This window comes from Bubalus kerabau, chromosome 5, assembly GCF_029407905.1.
Source record: "Bubalus kerabau isolate K-KA32 ecotype Philippines breed swamp buffalo chromosome 5, PCC_UOA_SB_1v2, whole genome shotgun sequence".
Taxonomy (NCBI): Eukaryota; Metazoa; Chordata; class Mammalia; order Artiodactyla; family Bovidae; genus Bubalus; species Bubalus kerabau.
The window spans coordinates 39,804,372-39,823,655 of NC_073628.1; the positions used below are offsets into that span (position 1 = coordinate 39,804,372).

General features: G+C 40.6%; 1 protein-coding gene and 1 long non-coding RNA gene across 4 annotated transcripts in view; one reads left to right on the plus strand and one right to left on the minus strand.

Annotated features, from left to right (window-relative positions):
• RAB30 (RAB30, member RAS oncogene family) overlaps positions 1-7,739 on the minus strand; it is a 101,702-nt gene extending 93,963 nt beyond the window's left edge. Inside the window, exon 1 of one of the 2 annotated variants that reach the window (XM_055581463.1) lies at positions 7,545-7,739. The gene's annotated coding sequence lies outside the window, so the exon portion shown is untranslated. The remainder of the gene's footprint in view (positions 1-7,544) is intronic. The other variant, XM_055581462.1, reaches the window with a different exon arrangement.
• A 191-nt stretch (positions 7,740-7,930) lies between these two features.
• On the plus strand, positions 7,931-19,010 carry LOC129652648 (uncharacterized). 2 transcript variants are annotated; one of them, XR_008714651.1, is made up of 3 exons: positions 7,931-16,399; positions 16,511-16,716; positions 17,966-19,010. It is a non-coding gene; the product is annotated as an uncharacterized LOC129652648 (long non-coding RNA). The 2 variants fall into 2 exon arrangements; XR_008714652.1 differs by having other exon boundaries at positions 7,931-9,111; positions 9,306-16,716.
• Positions 19,011-19,284: the final 274 nt, after the last annotated feature.

Sequence of the window (19,284 nt, forward strand, 5' to 3'; positions counted from 1 at the left end):
CTCTTTCATTGCAGATGGATTCTTTACCATCAGAGCTACCAGGGAGGCCAGAAAAATGACAGCAATATACATCAAAATCGCAACAGTTGACTACGTGAGGCGGAATTAAGGGAATTTTCCCTTTGTAGTTCATCGGACATTTCTGTAATGGATTTTGATTTCTCTTATGTCTAGAATCAAAAAACTAATTTAAAATATATGTTTATGTCCTCTTTCATGTCCTTTCCTCTTTGCAGTCAAATGCTCTACTCCTGAGTTATTCCCCCGCTTATCTCTCTTTTTTACTCAGGAAACAGCCACCTGCATCATTACCTCTAGAAATAAACAGCGCCAGCTGCAGAGGTCTGCACCCTTTAGGGAATGACAGAATCGTGGTCAGAAAGGACAGAAAAGATCACCTACAGTATCTGCCAACAAACAGTATTCCAGCCCATAGGCTGATTAAATACAGGCAGTGACCAAAACAATCACTATCTTCTGAAGCAGGCCTTGATGTCGTCTAGATTTGCTGTGATATTCCTAAAGATGACATTCAGGAATGGGCAACTGACTTGAACAATAATATTCACCACATGACAGGCTAAGCAGACAGAATCATTACCATATCCAAGAAAACTAACCTTGTTTCTGATTATTTCCCGTGCAGCTCCCATTCAAATTTCCCCAACTGTCCTCTCAGTGTCCTTTATAGCTTTTGCTTTTTTAAGTCCAGTATTCAATCAAGGGTTGCATGCAGCATTTGGTTGTCATAGCTCTTTGCTCATGCTTGCTCAGTCGCTAAGTTGTGTCCAACTCTTTGTGACCCCATGGCCTTGTAGCCCACCAGGTTCCTCTGTCCATGGGATTTTCCAGGCAAGAATACTGGAGTGGGCTGCCATTTCCTTGTCCACGGGATCTTCCCGAACCAGGGATCGAACCCATGTCTCCTACACTAGTAGGCAGATTCTTTATCTCTAAGCCACCAGGGAAGCCTGCCGTGGCTCTTTAGTCTTTTTTAATCTAGATTAGTCCCCTGACATTTTGTATTCTTTTGCTTTCTCTGTCACGACATTGACACTTTTGAAGATCACAGTCCAGCTGTTCTACAGTACGTCCCACAATCTGAATTTGCCTGATTATTTCCTCATGATTAGATTGAGGTTAAATATTCCTGGCAAGAATTCTACCTTGGCAATGGGTGTGTGGTTGCCATTGCATTCGGTTGTCTAGTTACACTGAGATATCTTCCTCTTCATTATGTCACTGGGGGTACCAGGAAAGCCATAAGTCAATAAATAAGATGTTCAAAATAGTAAATAATACCAAAAACAGCCTCAACGAACACCAGCTATTCCAGGCATAGTACCAGACATTTTAAAAAAATATATTATCTCATTTAAACCTCACAACAATCTTGTAAAGAAGCAGCAGTTCAAAGAGGTTAAGTCGCTTGTCCAGTGACACATATATAGTGATTAAAAAAAATGTACACTTTCACATGCGGACTCATTCTCACACACAAACCCCCCTACACACGTCAACATATGATCTCTGGGGTTCATGGTCTCCCTGAGGATCTTCCAGGGACAAGTTAAGAAGCCCTACCTTAGACTAATCTTGAGGAGGCCTAGCTAGCTTTCAAGAGTTGAATTCCTATGGAGAAGAAATTGAAAATAAATTATCTGTGGTCCACATAAAATTCTTCCACACTTGGAAATCTTCTTATTTGGAGATGGGCCACCTTTCCACCATAGCCAAGAAAATAGGGCAATGGCTCCATAAATTATTATAACATTCTGGTATTTGGCTTGTTTTTTTGCTATTCTGCAACAAACTGAAAAAAAAATAAAGACAATGTACAGAATTTTTCACAATATATTTCTAATTTTAATTAGATTTCTATATAAAATATAATTTCTAAATATATTTCTAATTTTAAAATGATGGTCTTTCCACAAGCTTTGGTATTAAATACGCTTTATTTCATGAGATAAAGTAAAGGAGGACATGTTTTTTAAAACAACTTTAACTATAGAAGAATAACTGCTGGAAAAATCTCACCCAATTTTATCTTAATTTTTTGTATTTTCACTTACCTATAAAAGTCTGAAACCCATTATTTATGGCATTCTATACAATCAACATTATTTCAGAGAAACTAACTGGAATAAAGGAAATTCAGCCCCCAAAGAAACCAGGTCTGCTTTTATTTCCAATATTCTGGGAGGTGGGTCATAGAGGATCCTGCTGTGATGTATGTCAGAGAGTGTTTTGCCTATGTTCTCCTCTAGGAGTTTTATAGTTTCTGGTCTTACGTTTAGATCTTTAATCCATTTTGAGTTTATTTTTGTGTATGGTGTTAGAAAGTGTTCTAGTTTCATTCTTCTACAAGTGGTGATGGAATGGGGAGGGAGGAGGGAGGAGGGTTCAGGATGGGGAACACATGTATACCTGTGGCGGATTCATTTTGATATTTGGCAAAACTAATACAATTATGTAAAGTTTAAAAATAAAATAAAAAAAAAAATTAAATCAAAAAAAAAAAAAAAAAAGAAACCAGGTCTGAAATCATTCTGAATTTTCCCTGAAAATCATCCACAAAACATCTCAAAGGTCTCCTCAGCCTCAGGTCTCCTCATGTCAACGCATTTGTTAAAAGCATTTTACATTTTATATTTGCATTACTAATTGCCCTCTTCCGATGTGTTGATATTTCCTGCCTTTGAATGCGTGCTTATGACTTAGGTTAATATACTCAATCGACAAACATTCAGTGAGTCCCCAGTTTGTGCAAGGCAGTCTATTAGATGCATAGGAACTCACTCTGGAGAGTTGTTTCTTGCCTCCAAGTCTCAGGTCACAGGTAACCTACCACAGGTCACCCCCTTCTCCCCACGACTCAGCTTTCAAAGACGTATGAAAACTTCCCTTGGGACTGTCCTCTCCCAGCACTGCCATCGAACCTCCTTGTGTGTGGTTATTTGTTTATATTCCTCTCCCTCACCTACATGAATTTTTCCAAAGCAAACACTGTCTTATTCAATGCTGTATTCCTAACACAGTGCACATACAGCTGCCAGGGATCAGTATAAATTAGTGGAATAAATATATTTTACATATGAGGAAAATAAAGCTTGCAAAAAGAATATGATGTGTCTAAAATCATAAATAAGAAGTCGCTAGTCGTAAAAAGCCTCACCAGAGGTCTCTTCTGTTCCACCATGATGCATTCTACACACAGACAAAGTGAGCTAGAGATCTTAGATGTCTTCATGGAACCTCAAACTCAGTATGTCCAAAAGTCCCTCCTCCTTGAAAAAACAAATAAAAATCTGGTCCCCATCCAATGTCCTCTTTCTCTTTTAAGTGATATATCCAGTAGCTTAAGGAAAACCGAAGTCATCTTAACTCCATCTTTTCTCTATCTCCACACCCAATCTAGCAACAACCGTATCAAGTATAGTCTTCAAATTTAGTGTCTCCCAATCACTTCCCTTCTCTCCAAGCCCCCAGCCACCACCCTAGATCCAAGGCCACCACCATCCCACAGGTAGACTACAAAAATGACTTTCCACCTCATCTTGTGTTCACTTTAGCTAATTCTCTCCAGTCTCTTCCCCAACTTAACAGCCAAGGTGATGTTTTTAATATCATCCTACCTGCATATGGAATTCATCTAGCTAATTAAAATCCTTCACTTAGGATAAAGACCAAATTCACCAGTGACTCAGAAAACTGCCCACTCTCTAGACTCTGTCCACCTATCCAGCTTCATTCTTCCTCATTCTGGTCTCTCTCTCCTTGCTTCGTGCCCATAAACTGTCTAACCCCCATAAGTAACTAACTTTTAAATTCGTATAGTCATCTATTTCCTTTGTACTTTGAACATGTAGTTCCCGTGTTAGAAACCCCTTGTCCTCATCTCAGCACCTCCTATTGTCATCCTAAATTACTTCCTCTCACTCTCCAAGTCTCTTGAAATGTCACTTCCTACAGGAAGCCCTCCCTGATTCCTCCAGGCAAGGGAAGCACACCAAGTTAACCACTCCTCTCCTACCTTGTTGTACATCCCACTTTGGCAGGAGAATTCATCACAGTTGCAATTGCTTCTCCAATGATTATCTCCCCTATCAGAACATAAATTATCTGATGGTGGTGGAAGCATCTCTTTTTAAGGAGCCTGGCGGGCTGCAGTCAGTGGGGCTGCAAAGAGGCAGACAGGGCTGGGCGACTGAGCACGCACATGTGCACGCACGCACACACACACACACACACACCCAGTCCTTAGACCACAGTGGTGGTGGTGGTGGTTTAGTCACTAAGTCGTGTCCAACTCTTGCGACCCCGTAGACTATAGCCTGCCAGGCTCCTCTGCCTATGGGATTCCCCAGGCAAGAATACTGGAGTGGGTTGCCATTTCCTTCTACAGGGGATCTTCCCAACCCAAGAATCAAACCCAGGCCTCCTGCATTGAAGGCAGATTCTTTACCGACTGAGCTACAGGGAAGATCTAGCTGCTCTCAATATCTGTTGTCAGAAGGACAGGCTGGGGCCATATCACCAGGCCAAGGGGCAAGGATCCTTAAACAAAGGGGCAAGGATCCTTATCCCTTTGCAAAGGATTTAAACAAAGGGAGAAAGAAATGCAGAGTTATTCAAGGTCACAGAGATAGTCGAAATAGGGCCAAAACTAACCTCCCATTCAGCTCATTTCTCCTCCCTAAAACACTAAAAAGCCTGGGTAGAAGAGGGAGCAACTCAGAAGAAGAAAATTAGGAATGAAAAGATGGTGAGTGAGAGGTCTCAGGTGGTGAGAGCTTCTGAATCTGCCTGTCACACTAGCTGCTTCTGGATGGGCAGCAGTTAGACTTTTCCTGCCTAGAGGAGCATCTTACTACACAAACAAACATAACCACTACCACCTCCTTAATGGGGCAGTGGGTATAAAACAACAAACTTCTTTCATCCAAAGAAGAGAAGAAATGACACGAAGAAAAGCTGTTATTGCTCCAAGCATCTTCAAAAAAAAAAACCCAAATGGGCAGTGTGGTCACCTGGACCAGCTCCTCAGCAATCAACAGGAAGGGAGTAGAAAAGACTTAACTGCAGCAGGGAAGGGCAAGGGAGGAATAAATTAGAAGCCACTCAAAGTCTACTGATTCTTTGAGAATTAGGAGAACATTTTGTGTAGAGCATTTAAAAACCTTGCCAGGGGCTTCACTGGTAGCTCAGGGGTAAATAATCCTCCTGCCAATGCAGGAGACACGGGTTCAATCCCCAGTCCGGAAAGATACCACGTGCCGTGGAACAACTAAGCCCGTGTCCCGCATACTGCGCCTGTGCTCTAGAGCCCGAGAGCCACACCTACTGAAGCCCGCGCTCTGCAACATGCGAAGCCGCTGCAACGAGAGGCCCGGGCACCGCCACCAAGAGTAGCCCACGCTGGCTACAACTAGGTAAAAGCCTTCGCAGCAACGAAGACCCAGCACAGCCAAAAATAAAGAAAGAAATAAAATTATATTTAAAAAAAAAAAAAAAAACTTGCTAATGCACCGGCAGCTCTTAAAACACGTACCCATGAAAGGAAAAGTATCATGAGCTCAACTGTAACAGTTCACTGTCCTCGGGCTGCGGGGGTCAAATTATATCCATGACAGAAGCCACAAACCAGGCCAAGGGGTTAGGTTCATTGCCATTCATCCTACCAAGCACCAACTGCAAGAAGAAAAGGCAAAGCCTCTTCAATGAGGACTCAGTAGAATAAATATTTGAAGTCTCAACTACCCTACCCTGGATGTTCTGGGTGAGGCAGAGAAGGGATGGAAGGGTATCCAGAGCCGGGAAGGACTCTTAGAGAGAGAGATGTGATATACTGGTGATAGGGAGATTTTGAAACACAGAGGGAAAAATGAGAATTGCAAATTGAGAGACAGGGAGAGAAACTGGAAGAACTTCAAGAGACACAGAGGGGTGTGGAAAGGAAGACAGCGTGGAAGGGGTGCTCAGGAAAGCAGACAATAAGCAACAGAGGGACACAGAGAGAGGCAAAGCCAGGCAGACCATCTTTCCCCAAATCCCAAAGCTGCTCATTGCATTCCAATAAATCACTCTACTACAAAGCCCATACAATGGACTGCCCTTTGCATTCAGTAACAAGCGGCATGTAACGAAGCATCGCCCAGCTGCAACTTTGGAGACCTAAGGGTCTGAATTAAAAATGAACAAAAAATAGGTTCAGCAGCAGAAGATAACCAGTAATGACTTTCCCCCAGTGGCTGACTTGGCTCCGAAAAGGTTTGGCATTTTGGAGTTAAGCATAAAACACTCTGGCATTTCTCCTTTTGACATTCCAAGAGGGGGTGTGGTTGACCCCAGGTCCATTCATTTCCAAGGTTGTAGATCTCTCAGCTAAGATTGGCCCCATCTGTTCTGGAGTCAGCCAGCTGTTTATTCCAAAATGACATATTTATTTTACTAATCATCCTAGTAACTCTTACAAGAACAGAGCCAATAGCACATGAGTCAAAATGCTCTCTGTCCTGTTAGACGTGTCAGTTTGCTTAAAAAAACAAAACCAAAAATCCAAAAAAGCTCTACGTGCTTTTCGGTTTCCAAGTCCATGATCACTCTTCCATGCCGTACCTTTCAGTAATGGCAAATGAAGGTTAACAGCGCTTCTAACTTTTCCTTTCCCTAATGCGTTAAAAATGAACCCTAATGATCCATTCTCCAAACCGTTATTTGTGACTGGTGACTGCCTCAGGAAAGGACAGCTCATTACGGTACCACTGTCAGTGGCAAGAAGCCTATTGGAATGTAATTTAAAACCTTCGCACAAGTACAAATCTGTCGGCTCCACTTCCAAACAATCCTGAAACCTTGCAGTTGGGAGAGGAAAAACACTCAACGAAAATGTTGCTTCCAGCAGCCTCAGAGAACCTTGCCCAGACACGTGAAATGTTTCTGACTGGCACGGAGTGCACCATTAAAGGACACTGTCACCTCAAATCGGCAGAAAAGGCGAGACAAACGACGTACACACACACACACACACAGAATAAAGACCCACAAAACTTAACCTACTCAGAAGCACGCTCATCTTAAAAATGAATAGTGTGTGCTCGCCCAAGTGACACTAAATGTTCCAAAGTAGTGCGACCACATGAAATCACTGTCTCCATTTCTCCCCACGCATCACCCCTTCCCACTCAAATCTCAGCACTCGGGCCGTATGTGACAGGACTGCAGTCTCCCACCACTGCCTTCCTCTGATTATTTTCCAAGAGCACTTCCCAACATCCTCCCCAACCCAGCTCCCTCTCCCAGCCTTCAAAAAGGTTGAGGGGAGTTGCGACTAGGGAATTGGCAAGCATCCGTCCTCTGGCGGGGGAAGGCTGCTGGAGTTGTTCTTTGCAGTGACCCAAATTGCAGAGAGCTTTTCGCTTAGCAGCGCTTGCGAGCAACCTTCCCAATCCTCCCGCCCCCATCTTCCCAAAAGAAAGCCTTGAGAACTAAGCGGGAGGAATAACTTGGTAGAATCATTTGAATAAATCACTTCAACTCACCTGGTTTGGGATTTTTCTCCCCACCCCAGGCATAAACAGAAAGGATGTGCGAATGAGTCACGCAAGCAATGGAGGGTGTTGCGATGTCCTAAGTCCAAGGGCTGAAGTCAGTCCTTGCCCTGGTGCTGCTGCTACGCTTAGCTCAGCTGGAGCGAGCGGCAATCGCAAGCCTAGCAGCAGCAGGGGGGTGGATAGATCGTAGCACAATGAATGCAGTGGGGTTTTTGCAATGACATCATCCCACTGTCCAAAAGGCCCCAATAGCCATGCTCAGAAGCGGTGCGTTCTGGGAATTGTAGTTTCCTCAAGGCCCGGCAGACCAGCCGGGCTATCCCCCGGAACTACAATGCCCAAAATGCGCCATGGTCGGACGCGCCTGGAGCGGGCGAAGAGAGCGAAGTGGACAAGGCCGCCATGTTAGGGGTGCTGGAAAGATTCCGCGGAGCCGGCTGAGGTTTTAGGGAACTCGGGAGCCGAGTGGTGGTGCAGAGGGGACAGTGAGGAGGAGGATAAGTCGGTTGGTGAGCCTGGGTTCCTAACCTGGGCATCGGGGGATGGAGGCGGCGTCTGGGGCCGAGTAGGACGTGTCCGGCTGGTGGTGGCATGAGAGGCCGAGTGGGCCTCGGCCTTAACGGTCCTGCAGGAGTTGCGGAGGTCGCCTACGCCTCTTGCCCCATGTTGTGACAAAGGGATTGAGGGAGTCAGTTTACTTTTGGATTCAGAGCATCAAATTGATCCGCTGACAGGATAGTAAGGGGCGGTTGTGTTTTTCCTCGGGGAGTGGGGTGCGCTTCGGGGATCCCGGGTGGCGACCCTCTAACCTTTAGTCGCAGAACCTTCTACCTACGGAACTGGGCTGTCCCTCCCAGATTTTTTTTTTTTAATTGTTTTGTCATTCTCCAACCTTCCTTACTCCTTTCCCAAGGTGTCGGACCCTCATTGGTCTTTCATGCAGAAATGGTTTGCAAAAGGTTCGAAAGACATCGATGTTGAAAGGTAGCTAAACTGGAAGGGAACGGCGCTTTGGCCCCGCAGTAAAGAAAACACAAAGTCCCTGTTTAAAATGACATCTTCATACTTGCCAGCGAAGGCAGGGAGACGTTAAAAGGGAATACTGATGACCGACCTGTGGACGGCTGGAGATTGGTTACTGAGTAAGAGGGTTCTTGAATAAACATAGAGTGGATACTAAAATTACTGCCCAGACGGGATCTTCAGGACCATGGACCACCAACTTACTTTAAAAATACAATTAGTGTTTAATTTGCAGAACTCCATATATACCACTACGTTAGCAACTAATTTTCTTTCAAACTAAGTAGCTGAAACTAAAGTCATTGGTCTTTCAAGTTGTTCTGCCCAGTATCTCGAATGAACTGTGTTTTTTCTCCAGTTGTGTTATTAAAACAATGCTGTGTGTTCTTTTTCAGAATCTGTCTTCACTATGAAAAGATGAGAAATTTTCTTTCTTCTCGAGGGTGTCGGAAGGTCTTAAAAGGCTGATATATTAGTGCTGTTTTTCTCCTTTCCTTTTGCATATTATCCTGAAAACATAACATCACTTTGGGTCAGTAGGGGTATGCACTTCACTTCTTAGGAGTTAAAATTATAGCTGATAAGTGGATTACTGTATCAAGGAAAGACTAGTCAGAGTGATTATAAATGACAAAAACATGGTCAAAACATTTCTCAGATGTATGCAGATGATAATTACAGAAACAGTTTTATAAAGAATGATCTTACATATTGTCATGTTTCTAGGAACAAGACAGATGAATGGCTTTCATTTTTAAACAGAGGTAGTATGTGTTGGTCTCAGTTATGCATGGAGCTTATGGAATTATTTGTTATTCAGAAATACCTTCTTTACAAGTAATGTTGGTAAGTATAGGAAAAGGAACAAAATGTGTACTGTTTTCTTTGTGATCTATGTTTCTTTGTATAACTATAGACATGTTTTAACCTTAAGAGAGACAAAATAGACTGAACAGATTTACATTTAGGCTTCCTTTCAAACTCATACAAATTATTTTTAGGGGTTGGTGATTCATGGGTGTTGTTGTGTCTCATATGAACTTATCTTGTTCATTTTGTAAGAGACTCCTTTATATAAGCAATAACCTCCTCAAGTTGAGTTACTATAAAACAAAAATTTGTTGGGGTCGGAGGAACCCAGCAGATTTCTCAGAAACATTGTATGAGAGAAATGAGACCTGTATAATATAGTGATTTCTGTAATTTGTCATGTGTTTGGGTAGTTAGAAATTCTTTTCAGCCTTTTATCTAATGGGCATCAAGCCATAAAGAAATGAAATCTAGTTACTGTCTCAAAAAACAACTCCCTGACCCTTAAGTTTTAGGAAAAAAATTATGTACTCTATGTGGATATTTTGTTTAAAAAATTAGTATTACAGGAGTTGATGATGCCAACTTGTGAAAGAATAACCTCAGTGTTCCAGAATGAACACTGTAGGGGGCGTCCCTGGTGATGCTGTAGTTAGGACTCCACCCCCCAGTGCGGCAGGTGCAGGTGGACCAGGTGGCTCGGTGGTAAGGGGGCCACCTGCCAATACAGGAGATGTGGGTTTGATCCCTGTGTCTGCAAGATCCCTGGAAAAGGAAATGGCAGCCCATTCCAGTATTCTTGCCTGGAAAATCCCACGGACAGCGGAGCCTGGGGGGCTCTAATCCATGGGGTCTTCAAGAGTCAGACACAGCTGAGCAGCAGCAGCAGGGAACTAAGATCCCACATGCTGTGGGGTGTGGCCGAAGTGAAGGAAACTGCGAAGTGCAGTTAGGAATGCCTTACGTAGGTAAACCTCCTTTCTTTTTATCTCAAAACAGAATTAGGACATTGATTTGTATTATACATAGCTCATTAAAGAGTATTGAGTTGTTAGGTCAAGGGTTTTCTCAATAGGGTCAAGTGTCTGGATCACCTGTGGAACTCTAGATATGTGAAGCTATTTCCTACCCATTCACCCAGCTGAATAATTTTTGTTCAGGGTTGTCACCAGCTGTTGTATATCTTTAAAACACTATAGGTGAGTTTACAGCGGTAGGGTAGAGCAGCCTTCTGCATCCTAGATTTGTAGCTTTTTGTGGTGTGTGACATGAGTAATAAAGTTTTGGCCAAGATTTTAGGTTCATTAATATATTCATAAATGAATTTTCAAGACGTGTAGATGACCTAAGGATTAATTTATGTAGAGGAGGGGCATCAATTTTACCTTAAGAATACCATAATATCCTGACTTCTTGAATATTTCTTTGAGTGAAATTTAGTCTAAGAAACTCTGATCGCAAAAGACACTTAGCAATAAGCTCAGAGCTATGACAAACTTACGGTAAAGTTATTCAGATAGTTAAACTGAAGTATCTAGACAGAATCAACAAGATATTTGAATTTCTGAAAATAATTTTTCTTTAACTCCTTGCTCTCAATCCTAATTTTTAAAAATTATTGATGATCTGTAGTATTCTTGGTATTTGAGTACATGACATATATAAAGAGAATATCTTTTTTAGCTGCAAATTCTTTGACATTACTAAATTTGTGATCTTTACATTCAAAATCATGTAACATTTTTATCCATATCTACTAAAGAATAAAGACAGAATAAATATAAGAAAATTTTAAAGCAACGCCAAGAGTCAAACTCTCCGTGAGTACTTTTATAAAAGGAGATCCTCTTAGAGATGGTATGTGAAGACTGACTTTAGTGTTTTGGATAGTATTAATGGCCTATCTGGGTTCCTGCTGCTTCAGTGTCAGATCTGTTTTGAATGGCTTGCTAATTTTTTATAGGAAATTTGTAACCTAAGTCTCAGGGATGATGGGGAAGATTAAACAAAGTTATGTAAAGCATTTAGTAGAGGACTTTGAACATGTAAATTTGTTGTGGGTTTTTTTTTAAGTTTTTAAAAAGTAGTCTCAAAGTACTTAGGACCCAAGGACAGGGATTACCTTAGATGAACTCTTCTCACAGTTTGTTGGTAAGTCAAACTTGTATGACCAAATTCTTAACAAAGTATAGTTCCAGTTTCTCCTTTGATAGAATTATGATATAAGACATTTTTTTTCAGCCCGTACCACGTAAGGAATGTAAAATTCCTGTTACTGTTTTCATGGTAGTGCCTGGGGTAGCTGAAATTGAAAAAAATTACAATAAAATTTTGCTTGTGTACTTGTATAGTTTGAAAAACCCTCAATTGGTTATGAAAATTAGGCCCTGTCTTCATTGAGAATCAGTGTAGTTAGTTAATTCTCTAAAAGGTGATGTCCCAAATTATAAAAAATGTTAGAATTGTTTCATGCCTGCAGAGATCTAAAATAATGCTTTTATATTTCAAGCTATGAAATTTGAGAGAGCAACTATCAGTTATATTGTCTGCCTTTCTTTATCGCTTCCAAAATAAAATCAATTTTCTTAACCATTCTCAGAAATGAAATGCCAGCAATCCAAAGGTGATGTAAACCCCAGCAGTTACAGTAAGACTTATTTTAAGTTGGTCACAGAATTAAGACATGGAAACTTAAGGGGGAAAATGAAAAGCATTTTACCAAAATTATCATATTGGATAGCCTTATATTGAGTTAAATGTTTTCTACACCATTTATTTTTAAAGTGGACACAGATGAGCATGTTATACAGGGTTCAGCATTTGGAGTTTCTCAGGAAACTCAGATTTTTAACTTATTCTAGAAACAAATATTTCATATTTACACATTTTACTTTAACAGCATTCAGAAAACTTAAGCATATGTTTTCTAGTCTTGTTTAGTTGACCCACTGTTGTTTTTGTAACAGGTTGGTATAATTGTAGCTGCTGTGTTTAATTAACCAGAAAAATGAGGCTTTCATGATTTTTATTTCTCAGTTTTTAGTAGGTTTGGATAATTAAAGTGGCACTAGAACATTTCTTTGCAAGAATAAGTATATAAAGCTGAACTTAATCCAATATAAATATGTTCATGAATATAGCCACTTAAGGAAACTGCAGAGATGTACAGTTTTAAGCAATTATGTAAGTAGGTCCGTATAATTCGTAATTCGATTATGGACTTTTTATAGTACTGTTTTTGAACTTGCTGTAAAGGTTAATCCTCAGTGAGTTCTGTCTTAAGACATTTTAGAAAATGTTTTAGAAAATGTTCATCAAAATCATCTATTTACTCCTAAGCCATGACTTGGTGAATTTGGCACATAGGTGCTTATAAATGGAATAGCCTGGGGATTTGTTTGAGTTACTCCACCTCCATAAGGTAAAGTTCAGTAACCATAACCCTTGACATAATCTAAATGATCTTTTTTTTCTACCTTTGAGCCAAAATAAAACTCAGCTTTCCTCCTTCCTTATTCTGTACCATCAGACTTTTAGTCATTAATATAGTATTAAGCAGAATCTTTCATAGTTTCTTGGCAGTTGTCCACATTGAACTGGAGAGCATTTATGCTATTGACTCAATGTTAGCATATGTAGAGGCATTTCCTAGTGAATGTTTCATAGTCTTTTATATTAAGACAGAAAAATTACAGAAAACGTTCATTTAAATGTTAAACATGCTGAAATAAAGCAGTTGCCTAAGTGGTAATGTATAAAAGTATATTGCAAGTAACTAATATAATAGAGCACTTTATTGTAATTGCTTAACTGCAGCTAAGCAGCATCTTACATAAGTGTGATGTAAAAGACCCCCATCAGTCCTGTGCTATTTCAATGGAATACTTTCCTAGTAATGGGATGCAAAAATTGATAATGTATTGAAAATTAAGTGCTGTTTTTGGTGATGAACTTTACATTTATTTATTTTACATTTGACAGTCTCAATGGAAGAATTCCATTTCAACTCTTGTCTTGCTTACTGTTTGTATCTTTAATATTAGGCATTATGCCTTTTGAATTTCAGTCCCATGGCTGTTCTGTTTTCAGTATTCATGTTTGTGTCTTTCTAAAATTGTTTGTTTCTTGATAGTTCTGAGATGAACAGTTTTTGTTGCATCTCATCTGGCAATGTATTTGCCAAAGATGTGTCCTGGATTTTCTTGTTTTCCAGATAAACTCTGCTCACTCATCTTCCTAATTCTTGGAACCTGTTTTGAATTTGTTGCTGTTTTGGGTTCTTGTATGGAAATTCTAAGGTTTATGGAGTACTGAGAGGAAGCCAGATTTCAGGAGTTTGAAGGTTAAGTGAAGGGAAGGGGGAAAGAAGTAGGTACCATATGTAGACAGCTTCTTTAAGAAGTTTGGCTCCAAAAGAGGTAAGAAATAGTTGTTTACAGAGGGAATGTGGGATTAAAAGAGGGTTTGTATTTAAATCGTCCTACTTAGAGATCAGAATCACTTTCTATATTTCATAGCAGTCTGATTATTTCCCAAAGGAATCAAGACTTAAAATTCTGCCTTGCATTGAAATCAGGCCAGGAGGAAAGGGGGAAGAGCTCTGAAGTACTTTTTTGATTTTTTATTTTTTTTTTCCTACGTGTTACTTGATGCTTTTCATTTGATTTAATTATTTTTCATTCCCAGTTTTCAGTTGTTTCATTTAACCAAACTTGTACTCCAGGACTGGAGAAGGGCATGGCAACCCACTCCAGTATTCTTGCCTGGAGAATCCTCACAGACAGAGGAGCCTAGTGGGCTACAGTCCATAGGGTTGTAGAGTTAGACACAACTGAAGTGACTGAGCTCGCACTCATATACTCCAGGATAGCGATTTATATGACAGTTCCAGAAAAAGCATAGCAATGACCGTGAGCCTCAGCTTCTTTTGAAAAATGACATGTTCTTATAGGTGATATCTGCCCTTTATATTCACATGCATGCTCCATCGTGTCTAACTCTTTGCTACTCCTAGTGGACTGTAGCCCACTAGGCTTCTCTGTCCATGAGATTTTCCAGGCAATACTGGAGTGGGTTGCCATTTCCTTCTCCAGGGGATCTCCCCAACCCAGGGATTAAATCTGTGTCTCTGGCATTGCAGGTGGGTTTTTTACCATTGAGCCACCTGGGAAGCCTGCCCTTTATTCCTGTATCATTAATTCTTCCTATCCCTACTGCCTGGGATCCTCACAACCTCTTTTAGAAAAAAATGGTGCTCACTTGAACCAGGAGGTTAGACTTGAACAGGACGTGTCTGTTTCTTGCCCAGCTATGATTTTTCATTATACATTACCTAGAGGAGGAGAAATCTGAGATAGTTACATTCTTTAGTGTCATTAAGCGAGGAGGGTATGATTGTAAAAATCCAGGAAAACATATATGGAGGGAAAAGCAACTAATACTTGAGGGCAACCAGTCCCTACACAAGAGGTGGTAAACCCAATTCTAACTGATAGGAACTAAATTTTCAATAACCTGAACTCTCATTCAGTTACCCAATAATGTAAATGAGCTACTGTTTGCCTCTGGGAGTTTAACTGGCAGAATAAATGGAAAGATGTCACTGAAAGAGGAAAACAACTAAGCCAGATGAGATTTTGCATAATCAGAAAATATAGGAAGTTGGTTACTTCTAGATTTTGGCACAGGAACACAGTATGTCCAAATGTTATCTCACTGCTTTTCATGAGATGCACCAGAAGAAATGAGCTGTTTCCATGAAAAGACAAGCCTGTGGCTACCCGTGAATTGCTGTCTGCTGTGAGTTACTAGCCTCTGTACACCCAGCAAGATGCCCCGTTTTAGGCTAAAACTTGACTGTTTGAGCTAATAACCTATTTTTAGCAAATTTAAGACTCTCACCCACCTCTTCAACCATCTGGAGAGAGGGAAAGATAAAACAGTGTTAACAGAAACAGAATAATTGTTGGTTGTGGGCCCAGAGTTATAGTCAGATTCAGAAAAGTTACTTGCACCCCTCTTTACTGCTGAGTTAATTATTTAAGGCGATTAGTTATTACTTTTTAATATTTGCTCAGTCTGCAAAGTTTACTTAAAGTGCATTTAACAGTTCAGATAACTAGAAAGCAGTTCCTCTGATAAGCAGGATATGCTGTTAAAATATTTTTCTGCTGGTTGAGGTCTATCACACTATTTGTTTATACTATTTTACATTATAAGCACTCAAAAGGCAGTGTAGTGTGGTGGCTTGGAGCATAGTCTCAGAGCCAGTCAGCCTGGTTTGAAGTCACACTTCTTCCCATTGGTTTGACTGAGCAAGTTGTTTAACCCTATGCCTCAGATTCATCTGTACAGTGGGTATAGTACTTCTCTCATTTGGCTGCTATGAGAATTGAATGTATATGGAGATCACTATCAGCTGTAACACAAAAACATGGTTTTTTGCAAATCTCACTAAGGATTCACTGAAAGTACTGTCCTTCAAAAATTAAACCATTTTTAAGCATGAGTATGATTCTCTGCTTTAGATGTTATAAGTTAATGTCCCATCAGTTTTAACTTTACCAAATACCTAGTTTAGTAACTGAAGCTTTATGTAAATATGTATAACATAAATGTGATATTTATACCATAATTTACAATTAACTTAGGGACTCTGCCACTGACAGTTTAAAGATCAAGTAAGAAAAGTATTGTCTAAAATAAATTTAAATTTTCAGGGTTTGGTCTGCAAATACCTGAAGTGAGTTCAAGCTTTATGGTCCACTTTTAAGAATATTAGGTCTGTAAGAAGTTCCAACAGAGAAGGCAATGGCAACCCACTCCAGTACTCTTGCCCGGAGAATCCCAGGGAACGGGGAGCCTGGTGGGCTGCTGTCTATGGGGTTGCACAGAGTCGGACACGACTGAAGCGACTTAGCAGCAGCAGCAGCAACAAGTTCCAAACACATCGCTTGAAAGAATTGCCTTCACGTCAGGAGTGGCTTCTGGATTCCCAAACTAATAGACTAGTGAGTAAGGTATCTCAGCTTAGGCAAATTAACTGTTAAATCTGTTGCCTTATCTTTAAAAATAGGCTAACCTGGAAAACCAAATTGTTTTCTGTTGTATGTATTCTGCAGTGTAATCTAGAGGCTTCAGCAACAGACTCTCCTAGGATAACCACTGAGCCACCAGGGAAGCCCTTTTTGTCCCCCGACCAGGGATCAAACCCACACCCCTGCAGTGGAAGCACGGAGTCTTAACCGCTAGACCACCAGGGAAGTCCCTAGGAATCTGATTTTTAATGAACTCACCTCTTCACCTAGTTCTACTTGAAAGCACAAAGGTAAAACAGCTTGCTAAAATCACACCTCAATACATTCTCCCCCTTCCTCATTTTTGTGTTCTAACTCTTCTTTCCATTGTGCTCAATACTTCTTGCTGCAGTTCCAAGACACAGAGCAAAAACTTTCAAAATCTTCTCTTTGTAGTTGTATTCAATAAAGACTATAATTCAACCACGGCACGTATTGCTTAAATCGGGTGTATAATAGTTTATTTTAGGGAAAGGCATGAATTATATGATCCATGCTTGTATCTAAAGCATTTGATTAAAAGATTTTGAATAAAAAGTAGTTCAGTAGCTCAGTCGTGTCTGACTCTGCAAGCCCACAGGCTGCAGCACACCAGGCTTCCCTGTCGATCACCAACTCCAGAGTTTGCTCAAACTCATGTCCCTTGAGTCGGTGATGCCATCCAACTATGTCATCCTCTGTTGTCCCCTTCTCTTCCTGTCTTCAGTCTTTCCCAGCATCAGGATCTGTTCAAATGAGTCAGTTCTTTGCATCAGGTGGCCAAAGTATTGGAGTTTCAGCTTACGATCAGTCCTTGCAATGAATATTCAGGACTGATTTCCTTGAGGATTGCCTGGTTTGGCCTCCTTGCAGTCCAAGGGACTCCCAAGAGTCTTCTCCAACACCACAGTTCAAAAGCATCAATTCTTAAGCACTCAGCTTTCATTATACTCCAACTCTCACATCCATACATGACTACCGGAAAAACCATAGCTTTGACTAGACAGACCTTTGTTGACAAAGTAATGTCTCTGCTTTTTAATATGTTGTCTAGGTTGGTCATACTTTTTCTTGCAAGGAGCAAGCATCTTTTAATTTGATGGCCGCAGTCACCATCTGCAGTGATGTGGAGCCCAAGAAAATAAAGTCTCACTGTTTCCGTTGTTTCCCTATCTGTTTGCCTTGAAGTGATGAGACCAGATGCCATGATCTTCATTTTTTGAATGTTGAGTTCTAAGCCAACTTTTTCACTGTCTCACTTTCATCAAGAGGTTCTTTACTTCCTCTTTGCTTTCTGCCATAAGGGTGGTGTCATCTGCATATCTGAGGTTATTGAAATTTCTCCCAGCAGTCTTGATTCCAGCTTGCACTTCATCCATCCTGGCATTTCACATGAGGTACTCTGCATAGAAATTAAATAACAAGGGTGACAAAATACAGCCTTGACCTACTGCTTTCCCACTTTGGGTCAAGTCCATTGTTCCGTGTCGAGTTCTAACTTGCTTCTTGACCTGCATATAGATTTCTCAGGAGGAGATCTGTGCCTGAAGAACTATGGACGGAGTTTCGTGACATTGTACAGGAGGCGACAATCATCCCCAAGAAAAAGGCAAAATGGTTGTCTGATGAGGCCTTACAAATACCTGTGAAAAGAAGAGAGGCTAAAGGCAAAGGAGAAAAGGAAAGATATACCCATTTGAATGCAAAGTTACAAAGAATAGCATGGAGAGATAAGAAAGCCTTCCTCAGTGATCAGTGCAAAGAAATAGAGGAAAGCAATAGAATGAAAAAGACTAGAGATATTTTCAAGGAAATTAGAGATACCAAGTGAACATTTCATGCAAAGATGGGCACAATAAAGGACAGAAATGGTATGGACCTAACAGAAGCAGAAGATATTAAGAGAAGGGAAAAAAATTAAAGAAGAGATGGCAAGAATACACAAAAGAACTGTACAAAAAGATCGCAACCCAGGTAACCACGATGGTGTGATCACTCACCTAGAGCCAGACTTCCTGGAATGCGAAGTCAAGTAGACCTTAGAAAGCATCACTACGAACAAAGCTAGAAGTGATGGAATTCCAGTTGAGCTATTTCAAATCCTAAAAGATGATGCTGTGAAAGTGCTGCACTCAATATGCCAGCAAATTTGGAAAACTCAACAGTGGCCCCAGGACTGGAAAAGGTCAGTTTTCATTCCAATCCCAAAGAAAGTCAATGCCAAAGAATGTTCAAACTACTGCACAATTGCACTCATCTCACATGCTAGTAAAGTAATGCTCAAAATTCTCCAAGCCAGGCTTCAATAGTACGTGAACTTCCAGATGTTCAAGCTGGATTTAAAGGCAGAGGAACCAGAGATCAAATTGCCAACATCCGTTGGATCATAGAAAAAGCAAGAAGAGTAACAGAGAAACATCTGCTTCATTGACTATGCCAAAGCTTTTGACTGTGTGAATCACAACAAACTGGAAAATTCTTAAAGAAGAAACCTTATAGTAGGGTATTCTAGACATCTAGAATATCAGTATTGGGGAATGGGGGTATTATTTCAGACAATTTAAATCCATTTATTTTTTTCTATATATATTGATTACTAAGTAAAAAAGACTGTGGAGGTACAAAAATAACTGAAACTTGGAGACCATTGAAGTGAAAGTGTTAGTCACTGTTGGTTCCAAATCTTTGGGATCCCATAGACTCTGCTAGACTCCTCTGCCCATGAAATTCTCCAGGCAAGAATACTGGACTGGGTTTCCATTCCCTTCTCCAGAGGATCTTCACGATCTAGGGACTCCTAGAACCCAGGTCTCCTGCATTGCAGGCAGACTCTTCACCAT